The sequence below is a fragment of the Rhopilema esculentum genome, chromosome 5, assembly GCF_057945365.1.
Source record: "Rhopilema esculentum isolate cy_ngs chromosome 5, ASM5794536v1, whole genome shotgun sequence".
Taxonomy (NCBI): domain Eukaryota; kingdom Metazoa; phylum Cnidaria; class Scyphozoa; order Rhizostomeae; family Rhizostomatidae; genus Rhopilema; species Rhopilema esculentum.
In genome coordinates this window covers 11405838-11420827 of record NC_142819.1, presented here as the reverse complement: position 1 = coordinate 11420827, position 14990 = coordinate 11405838, and positions in this window count along the sequence as shown.

Here is a 14990-nt window from a genome sequence, read left to right as displayed (position 1 = left end):
ACCATAAAAATTTTGCCTCAGTATCACGTGTATTTAAATGAGTGCTTCATCAGATACCAGTTTCTACGTTCCTTCACTGGAAACCAGTCAATTGTACCACTTCTTTTTCTCTGGCGTATGGGCCTAGTAGAATACCTGTATTTTTTAGCCTTTTGCAATCATTTTAGGAGTCTAAACGGAAGAGGTCGAAGAGGAACGTCAGTATAGTCCAAATTGGACATAGCGAGAAGTTCGCAAAATTTTTATGGTCCCATCTTGGATTCTGAATCTCCATACTCGAAAGTATGTAAAACCATCGAGATCATCTCGGTTTTATGAGAAATCAGATTTTCACAGCCATAACCCTGCCTATTACTCATCTCTTTGCATACCTAAGTTACTGTCGCTCATTTTACCATACCTTTCTTCATCATCTCCGTTGGTTGGATGGATGGCATTTTTTACTGCTTTTCATTCTCATTATTCTATGAAAAACTTGGGTCCGTGGCTAGAAGCAACTTTCTTAAAATTTAAGGCTGTTTTGCTACCAAAAATCCCTTATCGGTTATGGACTTTGTCGAAGGAATGCCAGAAACTGACAGAATACAAGGAATAGAATATGTTAATTCACAACACCAACAGCGAAGTTGTGTCTGATTCTGACAGGTAAGTTTTATGACATACTTGTTGGGTCTAAATATTCGTTCGGGCTTACTTCTGCTTAATGGGTCAAGTCAATCAGTTGCAATGTGTTCAGGCATGTTCCAGGCTACGCAAAACAGTTTCTCTTCTATAAAAATTGCTATTTTTCTTCTTGAATGGGTTTTTTACTCTGTCGGTAATTTGCATCAAACAAAAAAGCGCTTCTAGTGTGTGACCGCCCAGGAAGGTTTCTTGCAACAAATGATCGAAATGAGGCTATCAGGCAATTTATAACGACAGTAAAGGCCGATTTCCACTAGGCGAATTCTTTCGCGTGGATCGAAAAAATATTCGTAACGATAGAGTAGGACCGTTATCTACTTTCTGCGAATCGAACTTTTTCGCTGCGAAATCTGATGACATTACACCACGCATGCTCACATTGGCAAAAATTCGATTCGCGCGAAAGAATTCGCCTAATGGAAATCAGCCTTAAGACTTTGAAATGAGCAACAGTTACTTTGGTATTGTGGAATATGGAATGGTGGACGCATGATCGCAAACCATGAAAAGACTGATTGCAGAATGATAGATAACCGAATGACAAAATGATGTTTTACGGCGAAAATAGATATTTGGAAATCAAAATTGAAGTATGAAACATTAACAAATTACGAAATGGTTGATAAAACTTGCCAGAATTCGGGATTTAGCATTTGCTGGATTCATGCAATGTAGTCCATACATTCCAGATTTCGATAACTGATTTTTGTCATAGATGACACCCATAGTATACTGGGCCGTCGTCCTTACCACACTGCTATATGGCGCCGAAAGCTGGACCACCTCAGGGGCGGATCTAGCAAAAATATTGAGTACAGCACAATTTGAGGGGAGGGGGGCTGAGGGAGGAGCCTGATAAAAAATATTTACGACCTCGACTTTAGATTCTCTAAAAGCTTTATCTTTCAAATCAATTTCATGGGATTGTTTTAATGGTACATAAAATGTTAAAATAGCACATAATTCTCAAAAGAACTAGTAGTCATTTCGAGTTTTTGTTAAACAACTACTTGAAACTGTACTTTAGTTGAGGGTATTCTTTCTCCATTAGACCACGCAACTAACTCTATGCTTGCTGTTAAATAAAGAGTGCACTAGGGTTCATTTTTCTCTTAGTTTGAAAAAGTGACTGAACTTTATTCATGAAAGAGTGATCGCCGTTACAGAACATTACCGAAGCCCCAATTCGTGAGGGTGCGCTCCAACTTGCTCACGATAACGGGTTCAAACCAATCGCAGAGCTATATTTTGCTCCAGTTCCTCAGCAGTTTGATTGACTATCCAGCACTTCCTGGAGCAAATTTTCATAAACTATAGGGAAATCCAGTGGCCTGATCGGTTTACTTGACCATGACGTATTTTATGTGGAGCAAAATTGTGAAAATCTTCTCCACAGTCAATACATTTACAACTCAGATAACAAATTGTAAACAGGTTCTCTAATGCACCTATCTAGTCTACGGGGATCGCTTGGAGAGCATCAGGAAGCACTAGTTTATGATTTATGAAGTATCAGAGCTACGTTAAGGTCAAACAGGCACTATGATAAATTTAGGAAATTCTAAAACTAGAGCAGCTGCTTCGTTTGCTCCGGTCTAGATCTGCCATTGCACCTACGCTAGACACACGAAGAAACTTGAGGCATTCCAACAACGCAGCCTGCGACAGATCCTGCGCGCCAAATGGCAAGACAATGTCAGCAATCTTTATGTGCTTCAAAAATTGTGGAGCCCTCCCGTCTATTAACCTGTGTCCCAGACCCCAAACTTGAAAGTAGACCTGTGTCCAGACCTCTACTTTCAAGTTAAGGGTCTGGAGCCCAGGCTACCGTCTTTTGACAGCGTGTTACATCAACGCCGCCTGAAGTGGGAAGGACGTTCTCCAGAGTAGCGTTTGAAAATTCCGGTTAGAAATTTGGTAGTCATGGTAAATAGTCACTGTTTGATGACTAAGATAGTTTGATGATTAAATAAAATTTGATAAGACGTAATTTCATGAGGGGAACTCTTCCCTTAATTGATTCCCTTATTGTTCCCTTTTTTGTTTTCTTCTTGTGATGTGCTTCCTCGTGTTCTCATTGTTATCAATTGTACAATAATGCTGTGGAGTCCTTTTTCTTCCTTGGGTTTTTTTGTTCCGAATACTAGGGTAAGGTGTGTGGCTTCATAGCGCTTTTGTTCCCTTGGTTGATGTAGGCATACGAGTATTTATGGGCTCAATATAGCCTGGGTCTGACTTTGATTGGTGAAGCCTTATTACAAGAGTGTTGTTTGCCTTTTTATATAACAATCCAAAACCAACCCACAAACCCTTTTATTTTCGTCTAGCGAAAATTTGCATTTTTGTACAACTCTGATAGTTTTAGTCCCTTTTCCCAGTATCATGAAAATTTCTCATACCTTTGGACATCTTTTATGCTGCTTACGTTTGAATGCTTTTAGGTAGGACTGATGCATGGGCCTATAGTGGGCAAAAGGACACCGAGGGGTCGGAGGGGCCATGGTTACAGTTTTCTAAAGATCAAAGGGTGACCCAAAATCATGTACTCTGTTTTTGTTGGATTCTTTCTTCTCTATTTAAAGTTGGTACAATCTCTAGCCGTACACAGCTAATCAAAATCAACTAATTTGAATAACCAACGCTAAATATAATGTAAATGAAATATAACCAATGTTGAATATGTATTCCTTGCAAAGGTCACAATTAACCGATGAAAATTTTATTTCGTTTGGAACTTAGTTCTATATTTGGCTATATACACATGATACGGTATTAAATCCAAATATTTTGTGGCTCCGCTGTTTTGAATTGGGAGTTTCTTAAGTAATATCAGCATTCATTTATGGAAAATATTTCATCCGTAAAAGGTGGATTCAAACCGTTAAATGTTTTAAAAAAAAATTACTTTTGTATTCTTTATCAAATGTTCTTCAAACCGGCTATTACTTTTCCTACTGCAAACATCTAAAAAAGAAGTCAATGATGAATGTTTTCATTAAAAAGAACTCGCTTAGATTCGTCTATGTACGAGGCTATCCCGGCTAGAGCGTTTATCTTTTTACAAAAAACTCTGATATATTCTTCTAATTTAAGTCTTTGGTCTGGTGTTACTCCCAACAGCTTAAAATTCTTACTTTCTTTGATAGTAGAACCATTTTTTTTTAATTTCAGATTCCTCTAAATTGGATCGCTTGCTTTTATTTACCCTGGGTACCAGACTCACTATATAAAATAATAGAGAGTCTGGTCTAGTGCGCCCAATTCTCGTTCTGGTGAACTTACTTGAAAGAACTGAAGTCTATTTAACAGACTAGGCCTGTGAAACAAGACTGTCAGATAAATAATAAAGAAACTCAGTAGTCAGAGGAGTTTTGGGAAATCTTAAATCTTAAATGTGTTTTATTTAGTTCTTTAAAGTCGACATTCTTAATACAGTGGTAATAGACTTTTCTGCCTCAAGATAACAATCAAATTAGGTTTAAAACGCCATTTGGCAGCAAAAAACATGTGCGAAGCATGAAATTGAAGTTAGCACAATGCAGTTATTAAATGTTAATCATTATCAAATTGTTAATCATAGTCTTTTGTAATTTTCCTCATAAATTGTGTGTACTCTCAACGTCTACTGTGAAGGCAGCGCGCTTGGACACCGCGGCGGTTAGAATCATCACGTTGGAAGGTCACCACAGCAAATATGGGCAATATGACAAGCGAAGCCCCGTATGCCGGGCGAAATATTAGCTATAACTGATTTACTTATGTTTGTTGTTGTTTGTTCTCGGCGCCTTGCGGTGTTTCTTATCTACTGCATTTCACTACAAGGCCTAATTTCTTTGCAACGAGAGGCACAGCCTAGAATATCAGAGACTTTCCAAAGCCAGTTGGCAATATGGCGAAGGTGTCTCTTCTCTCTACAAACAAGGCTTTCAATGCTGTTCTGTGATCAGTTCCACAACATGCGGAAAATATTCTTTGAGTACAGTTTTAACAGCATCTTCAAACTCAATCGTTACGATCGCTAGCATTTATTTATGTTCTGTTCTGTTCAATGTTTTATACCAGAGCTAGGTTTATTGTTTCGCTGTGACCTTTGAACGTACAGAAATCTGTACACTCGCTCCTGATTGGTTAATATCAGCACACCAGAACGAGAATGGGGCGCACTAGACCAGACTCTCTATTTTATTTCATATATAGTGAGTCTGGTACCCAGGGTAGCTTTTATTATAATTGAGCACCAAAAAATTTTCACAAAACAATTCTTTTAAAACTGGCTAGCAGGGGCTTTAGCCCCCCCCCCCCTACTATTTTGCAATAATAGGTTAGACAATTTCTAGAAAGTTTATTCTCACGCAATTGTGGAAAGTTTACTCAAACGGATCCTAAGTAGTTCGTCTTGATGGGGAACCCATTCTCTTGATGTCTTATCAATAATTCATATCTTGTCTGAATCGGACTGCCTATAGGAAATAAGTGGAAAGAAGTAAGTCTTTTCTAGAAGAGGCGCTTTCCGGCATTCTAAAGAACCTGGCCTTAAAATTATCGGCCGCGCCCTTTTCAGCCCACCTACTTTTAGAATGGTGTACGGTGCCTGTTCCCATACATGGTAACTTTATCTTGTAATAAGATGATTCCCATACACAGTAACTGAAACTTGTAATAAGATGATTCCCATACACAGTAAATGTAGTAACTGTATCTTGTAATAAGATGATTCCCATACACAGTAACTGAATCTTGTAATAAGATGATTCCCACACACAGTAACTGAATCTTGTAATAAGATGATTCCCATACACAGTTAATGTAGTAACTGTATCTTGTAATAAGATGATTCCCATACACAGTAATTGAATCTTGTAGTAAGATGATTCCCATGATACACAGTAACTGTATCTTGTAACAAGATGATTCCCATACACAGTAACTCTATCTTGTAATTAGATGATTCCCATACACAGTAACTGTATCTTGTAATAAGATAATTCCCATAAACAGTAATTGTAGTAACTGTATCTTGTAATAAGATGATTCCCATGCAAAGAAGATTGGAGATTGAAGATTGTATTTGTTGGCTCAGATTCAATTGGGTTAACTATCGCACAAAAGAAATTGTTAGCAGCAAGGAGACGTTTATATTATCCAGTTTATGGCAAGCTAAGAGAGCGAAGCGCGATATTCATGTCCGAAGCTCGAAGCAAAGTTTCCCTTGTCTCCTAATTCTGATGAGTGGTGATATAGAATCGTGTCCTGGTCCCTACAGCAGAGACATCCCGGCTTTGAAACAGTTACTTAAACAGAGAGGCTTGGAAGTTTTCCATCAAAACGTGCGCGGATTGTTTTCTAACATAAGCCTTGTTTCAGAACTTTTTCAATGATATCCCTGGTTATTCGTTTGAAAGCCGGCCACGAAATTCTGGAAAAGAGGGCGGTGTTGGTGCCTACATTCCAACAAGGTACCCTGGGTCAGGCGAGAAGCCCTTGAGGACAAAGAATTGGAAATTCTGTGGATTGAGGTATGGCCTAGTCGTAAATATTGCAAAGGTATTTTGATTGCAATAATGTACCGGCCTCCAGATAGTTCCAAATACCTGCGAAAGGATTTCAACGCACGCTTTAATTCAATCTTAACAAAGGCTGCAGAAGAGTGCATAGAAACTATGATTCTTGGCGATGCAAATATAAATTTTCGAATTGAAAATGACAACAAAAAGCTGAAATCAATCTTCAGTGTGTTTGGTTTGAAACAATTTATTGCAAAGCCCACGAGGATATCAGAAACTACAGAAACTTTAATTGATGTCATCCTTACAAATTATCCTTCGAACATCGCAAAACATGACGTCATACCGACCAGCATTGGAGATCATGACATGTCTAATTGCGTTCGTAAAATAAATAATAGTTCTTTTAGACCAAGGGTTAATACTTGTCAAGATTATAAAAATTATAATCCGGAAAATATGAAATCAGATTTACAAAATGCGGACTGGGATTCATTCTATAACCAAATAAATGTGAACGAGGCTTGGTTGATGATGAAAAGCATCCTTCAAAATATATTTAATTATCACGCTCCGAGAATATTCAAGAAAGTAAGGGGAAAGCCAGCACCGTGGCTAAACAGTGAGGTGAAGCGTCTTATGAATGAAAGAGATAGACTGTTAAGAAAATCAAGACGTACTAAAAATCAACAGACATCTCAGCATATAAATGCAGGCGCAATAAAGTGAATACAGCTGTCAGAAAAGCCAATTCAATGTACCACAAGGAAACAAGGATGAAAAATGTTTTGAGCCAATCAGACTGTTTGTTTACAATTTGAACCAGCCAATGGTATAGCGTCAAAGACAATAGAAATCTGGAGAGAAAATAGCATCGAATCAGCCTTAACAGTAACGCTCGCACCTCCTATCCAAAGCTGTGGGGAAAAACCGGCGCCACAAAAAGTTAACGCTGAACGCGAAAATTGTCATTATTGAAGTGCTTCATACAATTATGCATAGCAAAGGAGTATATCTAAAACTTTGCCGTCCCCATTTTTGAAATTCGGTCGTTAACCAGAGATAAGCGATGAAACGTTTAGCCCATTATTGCCCTGATTGAATCTGCTTACGTTGGTTATGGTTGGTTGTACTCCAGCGGCATCATGTCATTTTATTGAAAAACAGGTCATTTTTTACTTACAAAGTATGTACGTCGTATATTTTAAAGTAAGACGGAGAGATGATTATCAAACTCGGGTTTTTTCCCTTCATTCTGCCTTTTTCTTGCATGTTCTTAACCCTAAGACAGTCCGTCAACTTTCTTTCATAGAGTGCGTTCTAGAGTGTTGCGTACAGAAGAAATGCATATCTTGAGAAAATAGCGGCATTGTTGCAAATATTTATTCCAAAATCATATGCCTATTCCTGATTTTGGTATTTTTGTAGGTGCAAGCAATGGTTCTTCTCATGGCAAAGTTTTTTAGGCGATTTGTCAACGAATTTTGTGGACACGAATTGTTATAAAGGCTTCAAAACGTTAGACAGTAAACGATAAAATGTTTTCTCTAAGCACGCAACGGTCCACGCTATCTGTCTCCACTGAAATAAATCCCCTGGTTTTTTTAGTGACTTAAGTACGGATTCATTTGAGAAAAAACTCAGAAGTACTTACGAAGTGCTTGAGGGTTCAAGAATTGTATTCTTCTTTACTGTAAAATGTAGAGCGTCTTTGTTGAGTGAAAGGTTCAAGGTTTCCCAACTTTGCATGTCAATATATTCAAATATTTTTGCAAAGTTTCATTAAAAAGAGTTGGAGAATGTACCACTTTACAAAATATAAGCTCAATAATGACCCTGATCGTTGTATTCCAATAAGATAATGAGAACTCAAAAAATGTAGCTTGTTATATCTCAATAGCTTTTTCAGTTGAAGGTTTGATTCAAACTTTTGCAGGTCATGCAGAGGTTTCAAATTTTACTTTACAAATTTTTAAACAAGCAATTTTTGAAATAACAAGTAAAATGTGCACAATTTTTCAAGGTTTATTTTTTGCTTAAATTTTATCAACGACCTGTAAAAAGATTTCAAAATGACCTGTTTTTCAATAAAATGACATGATGCCGCTTTCTTGGAGTACAACCAACCATAACCAACGTAAGCAGATTCAATCAGGGCAATAATGGGCTAAACGTTTCATCGCTTATCTCTGGTTAACAACCGAATTTCAAAAATGGGGACGTCAAAGTTTTAGATATACTCCTTTGCTATGCATAATTGTATGAAGCACTTCAATAATGACAATTTTCGCGTTCAGCGTTAACTTTTTGTGGCGCCGGTTTTTCCCCACAGCTTTGGATAGGAGGTGCGAGCGTTACTGTTAAGGCTGATTCGATGCTATTTTCTCTCCAGATTTCTATTGTCTTTGACGCTATACCATTGGCTGGTTCAAATTGTAAACAAACAGTCTGATTGGCTCAAAACATTTTTCATCCTTGTTCCACAAGGATTTATTAAAAGAAAATTCAAGGGATCCACATACGTTTTGGGAAACACTAAAATCAATTTACCCCACCAAGTCGAGCGACAAACAATGTCCTCAATTTTTCGAAATTAACGGCGATAAAGTAAAAGACCAAAGTAAGATAGCAAACGCATTTTGCTCCTTTTTTGCGAACATCGTAACAACCTTGAAGGAAAAGGCTTTCCCGTTATGTAACTTCACATGGAGAAATCAACCCAAATTACCCACAAAAACAGTTAAAAAGTTTATGTTTAGAAAGGTATCAAAACAGGAAGTTGAGCGTGAACTCAAGTCTATAAAGAGAAATAAAGCAACTGGCTCAGATGATCTGCCACCAGGTTTGATAAAAGACTTGGCTGAATCAATATCGGCTCCCTTGACCCATCTCATCAATATGTCACTCATGACCAGTACCTTTCCCGCGGACTGGAAGACAGCTAAAATCATTCATACACACAAATCTGGTGCATGCTCTAGCTGTGATGTGATAGAAAAGATTGTCCATCGTCAAGTTATGAAATTTCTAGACACAAACAAGCTCTTGTCAAAATATCAATATGGTTTCAGGCCCAAATTATCAACTGAATATGCGACGACTACAGTAAATCCCCGGATATAAGAACCTACAAAAATAAAAACCTAGAGGCTGTTTTTCCTAAATTATGCACCTTGTAATTAAGAACCTATTTGAGTGTGATGAAATGTAATAGGTTCTTATTCCCAGGGCAAACGAATAGAGTTTTCAATGGTCCTTATTTACTCCCAGATTTTTAAAGAGGAGGTAAAACCAAAAACCGGTATCAAAATTTTCAGTTGTGCATTTTCAGCATATTATACACTTTAACGAAGGAGAACTTTAAAATCGCTTTGACTTTTTAACATAATTATGTATAGCAAAATCCAAAATGTTGAAAAATGAAATAAAAGCAATATAATTCATAATTTTCAATTCCTGAGGACGTATTAGATCATCCCCAGATCCATCCACTGTCATAAGGCAGCCGGTGCACTCAAATGTCTTCCTGTAAATATGTTTGTAATGTTGCATTAATAACATTGCCAAAAGGAAAAAACAGGGTTGAATGCATCTCTTGATAATGAATCCTAAAGTTTTAAATAAGGGATCCTTCATACCCTGAAATTATTCCAAGTACCTTCCCAATAAGAACCTACTTCAGCCTGAACCTCAAAAAAGTAGGTTCTTATATACGGGGATTTACTGTATATTGTTGGATGACATACGGAGAAGCGTCGACAAGGATCAGCTCGTCGGAGCATTCTTTGTTGACCTTAGTAAGGCGTTTGATACCATAAGCCACGCCATACTACTTGAAAAACTTGCGATTCACGGAATAAAAGATAACGAATTGGAATGGTTCAACGACTATCCGTTTTCCCGACAGGCAGTGGTAGCATTCAACGGTTGTATCTCAGATGAGCAGAACTTGTTAACAGGAGTTCAACAAGGCTCAATACTTGGCCCTCTATTGTTTCTAATCTCTTTCAATGATGCTGTAGAAGTCATGGAGTATTCAAGCATTTTAAAATATGCAGACGATATTGTTCTGTATGTGGCAGGCAAAGAAATTGATTCAATTGAATCTGAAGAAAGGCAAGACAGAGTCGATACTATTTGGAACAGCACAACGAATTGCAAAACAGTGAAATGGGCCACTCAAAGTCACAATATCTCAGCCAACCCCAACGGTAATTAACAACACAACGGAATATAAATATCCTGGCGTCCTTGTGGATACCTCACTTAACTTGAACTCCCATTTTGACAAATGTATTCAAGCATGCATCTGGTAGATTACGACTTCTAGCAAAATTAAGGTCGTTCATGGACAATGCTACAGCTAATACAATCTATCATACTATGATTCTTCCAACATTTACTTACTGTGGTATATTGCAATTGAAGCTCATAAATACGCAAATAAGCAGACTTTCCTCATTTCATTCTCGTTCATTGTAGATAGTCTATGGTGATGAAACAACAGACAAAGGGCTCATGTCAGTCATAAATGCGAATAAGATGAGAGCCTGCAAACTTGTGCGAAAATGCCTGGACAGAGATATCTGTGAACATTTTCAGAATTATTTTACTCCGATGCAAAATGAAATGGAAACAAGAAGCAACAAATGCATTCTGCGATTACCTATTATTAAAAAAGAATATGCGCGAAAATCGTTTCAATATATGGGCTCTAAAGTGCACAATGAGCTACCTATAGACATACGTCGGACAAGGACACGTAAAAAATTTGTTAAAAAACTTAAAAATCATTTTGCAGGAAAGTGACAAACATTATTTTATTTCGATGTGAAATTAGGTTTTGTTAGGTATTATAGATCCTATTCTTGTAAGTTTTATAAACGTTTGTAATGTAATAAATTTTCTCTTAATATCATTTAAGGTCTAGGGCACAGGACACACAGTGATAACAGCGATATCGTAATTGTTGAATATTGAAATATTATTAATATTCGTTTTATTATTTTTTATATTATTATTATTATACACAGAGTAACTGTAGTAACTTTATCTTGCAATAAGATGCTTCCCATGTACAGTAAATGTAGTAACTGTATCTTGCAATAAGATGATTCCCATGCACAGTAAATGTAGTAACTGTATCTTGCAATAAGATGATTCCCATGCACAGGAAATGTAGTAACTGTATCTTGTAATAAGATGATTCCCATACACAGTAAATGTAGTAACTGTATCTTGTAATAAGATGATTCCCATGCACAGTAAATGTAGTAACTGTATCTTGTAATAAGATGATTCCCATGCACAGTAAATGTAGTAACTGTATCTTGTAATAAGATGATTCCCATGCACAGTAAATGTAGTAACTGTATCTTGCAATAAGATGATTCCCATGCACAGTAAATGTAGTAACTGTATCTTGTAATAAGATGATTCCCATGCACAGTAAATGTAGTAACTGTATCTTGTAATAAGATGATTCCCATGCACAGTAAATGTAGTAACTGTATCTTGTAATAAGATGATTCCCATGCACAGTAAATGTAGTAACTGTATCTTGTAATAAGATGATTCCCATGCACAGTAAATGTAGTAACTGTATCTTGTAATAAGATGATTCCCATGCACAGTAAATGTAGTAACTGTATCTTGTAATAAGATGATTCCCATGCACAGTAAATGTAGTAACTGTATCTTGCAATAAGATGATTCCCATGCACAGTAAATGTAGTAACTGTATCTTGTAATAAGATGATTCCCATGCACAGTAAATGTAGTAACTGTATCTTGTAATAAGATGATTCCCATGCACAGTAAATGTAGTAACTGTATCTTGCAATAAGATCATTCCCATACACAGTAACTGCAGTAACTGTATCTTGTAATAAGATCATTCCCATACACAGTAACTGCAGTAACTGTATCTTGTGAAAAGATAATTCCCATACACAGTAACTGCAGTAACTGTATCTTGTGAAAAGATAATTCCCATACACAGTAACTGTATCTTGTGAAAAGATAATTCCCATACACAGTAACTGCAGTAACTGTATCTTGTAATATGATGATTCCCATGCACAGTAAATGTAGTAACTGTGGCTGCGTTTACACGATACCGGATTACTCACGTATCGGATTACTTTTCATATCGGATAGGGGTCCCGTTTACACGGCCCCGCATTAATCCGATACGTTCCGTACCACTTTTGCGGAGTGAAATCACTCCGCTGTGAAAGTGGTATGAAAAGTGATCCGATACGGCCCGTACCACATACCATCTCGTGTAAACGGGTGAATCCGATACGCTTTCACTCTGGAACCTTGTTTTGAATCTCAAGGAAAGTTCTCATCAACGGATTCTACATCTTTGCCCTTCGGGAACGTTCGCCAAAAACTATTTTATCTTGTCATCATTCGACATTACATCTTTTCAATCCCTTCCCTCGAAAAAGCATTCACTGGCATATTCCTTTACCGATTCAGGCTGCAATTCAACTTCTATCTCCCCCTTCTGCTTACATTTTCTTCTTCTATGCCACTGGCCAGCACTCATATTCTATACTAAAGTGATTATTTTTTCGCGAGACCTTCCTCTCCGCAGTAGACTAACGAAATCACTAGAATTTTACATTGCTAAAAATCGAAACAAAATGAAAACGGTATGATTAACAATCCGGTATTGTGTAAACGCAGTCAAAACGGTATGCTTTTCATATCGGATAGCTGAGACCAATCCGATTTGAAAAGCAATCCGGTATCGTGTAAACGCAGTAACTGTATCTTGTAATGAGGTAATTCCCATACATAGCAATTGAATCTTGCGATAATATGATTCCCATACACAGTAACTGTTTCTTGTAATAGGATAATAATTTTGCAAACTAACAGCATTTTGCAATAAAGTATTTTCAAAAATGCTTCAAAGGCATAAGAGACTTATGTCAATTTTCATAAATAATGCACTCTTTCAGTTGCGAAGTGCAATCTCAAGTACAATGTCACTATCGGTGGTAGTCTTTGTGATATGATATCTGGATAGGATAAATTATTCAAAGGTTTCTTTTGCTTTGCTTCCATATATGAAAAGAAAGAATGTTTCCGCTATCCTCATTTTTTCTGGCAATAAGAGACGAGAATTGGTAGCCTGATGTCAGGCTCTCGGGGCGGAGGAAACGGAGAAGGCGGAGAAACAAGGTCATGCAGACCCCAAAGCAACAAAACAATGGCCCGCCATTAATAAATTTCGCAAGCTCGCTATTCTCGCATAAACTAGGGCAAAATTGTTTCAACCAAACAAGGTGAAGCACCTAGACTTAGGGCTATTGCAAGCAGTTTTGAGTGACCTGTCCTCAGGCTCTCTTTTTCCTTTTTTTCTTATTTTTCTATTTTTTCCTGGTCTCCGTTTGAGCCTGATCTCAGGCCAGAGAATTGGGCAAATCGGACAAATCAAGACTCTTCAACTTTTTGATGGAAGACAGCTAAGAGACAATAACATTTTGAAAAAGGCAAAAACTCGGAAAATTCTTGAAAATCTTCTTATAAGACTGACTGTTTGGCATAGAAATTTAAACACAGAGAGTAAAAATATATTTTCCCCATCTAAGTACAGCATTAGAACAGAAGCGAATTTCATGACAGAAATGTCATGAGCATCTGAAAACAATAGGAACATCGACAATTGTCTTTGTTTACAACTGCGAATGTCCTCCCAAACCAGTTTCTGTTTGAAAAATTTCTGGCATAAAAAATAAGATATAGGAGTGTTTCCGTGTCATCTTCAAAAGATTCTTTTTAAAAAACGATAAATTATGCTGGACTTATGGTCACCTTTTTTCACCCAAAAGAAATTCAGAGTCTAGTGAACTATATGGAATACTTTTTATAGAATCAAAAAATACGTTTCATAGAAGCTTTGAAAGAAGGAGGTACGGGGAGATTTTCACATGCTTCAGGGATAGGACTGACCAAATACAGTAATTTAGACGAAATGCACTCTGTAACGGTTTATGTGCCACCTATAAAGCATAATGCTGGAAGGCATTGGTTATGTACCCTTTGGTGAAGTATCTTGTAACTAATATCTAGAAACATTATCTAAGATACATTTTTTAAAGTGTCTAATGTCTTGTAATAAGAATAAGAATCTTTCTTTTGTGACTGACAGCATCTTTTAGAGTATCTTGCCTATCTCTAAATGGCAGGCCACCCGACACTTTCGATTTCGTCCTGGAAACATGAATGGAGGAAGGTAACATTCCAATAGTAGATTTTCAGATTAGGCCAATTTCTGCTTTAGACTGTGGTTACTGTGTGGTATGGACGTTATAACTTCTCTTGTCAGAACTGCAGCCATAGCTATAGCATTGCTCTTACTGGCCAACAGTTAGGCCCTCTTCTTTTACAACGGAACTTGGATTTCTTGAAGTTATAACATTTCAATTTCAATTTCATGTGTATTCTTAGCTTAATTACAATAAACTGATCTAATCAAACAATTAATCAAGATACAAATTCAGTTTTACTTCAATACATATAAGGTTCAGATATTTAAAATATTTATTTGTATCTATAAAAGTTATAGCTGAATGACACATGGAAATAACCCATAAGGGCTGTCGAGCCATGTGCCATCAAATGTGAATTTTGCCTGAAGTAATCATAAGTCAATACACAATATTAATAAACAACAATAACATTTTTTAAACTAAGAATAAAAATTTTGAAAAATAGAAAAGTTTGTTTCGAATATGATAGATACGTAAATCTAATCTATTTGTTTGAGGGAAAGGAGGCAAAAAT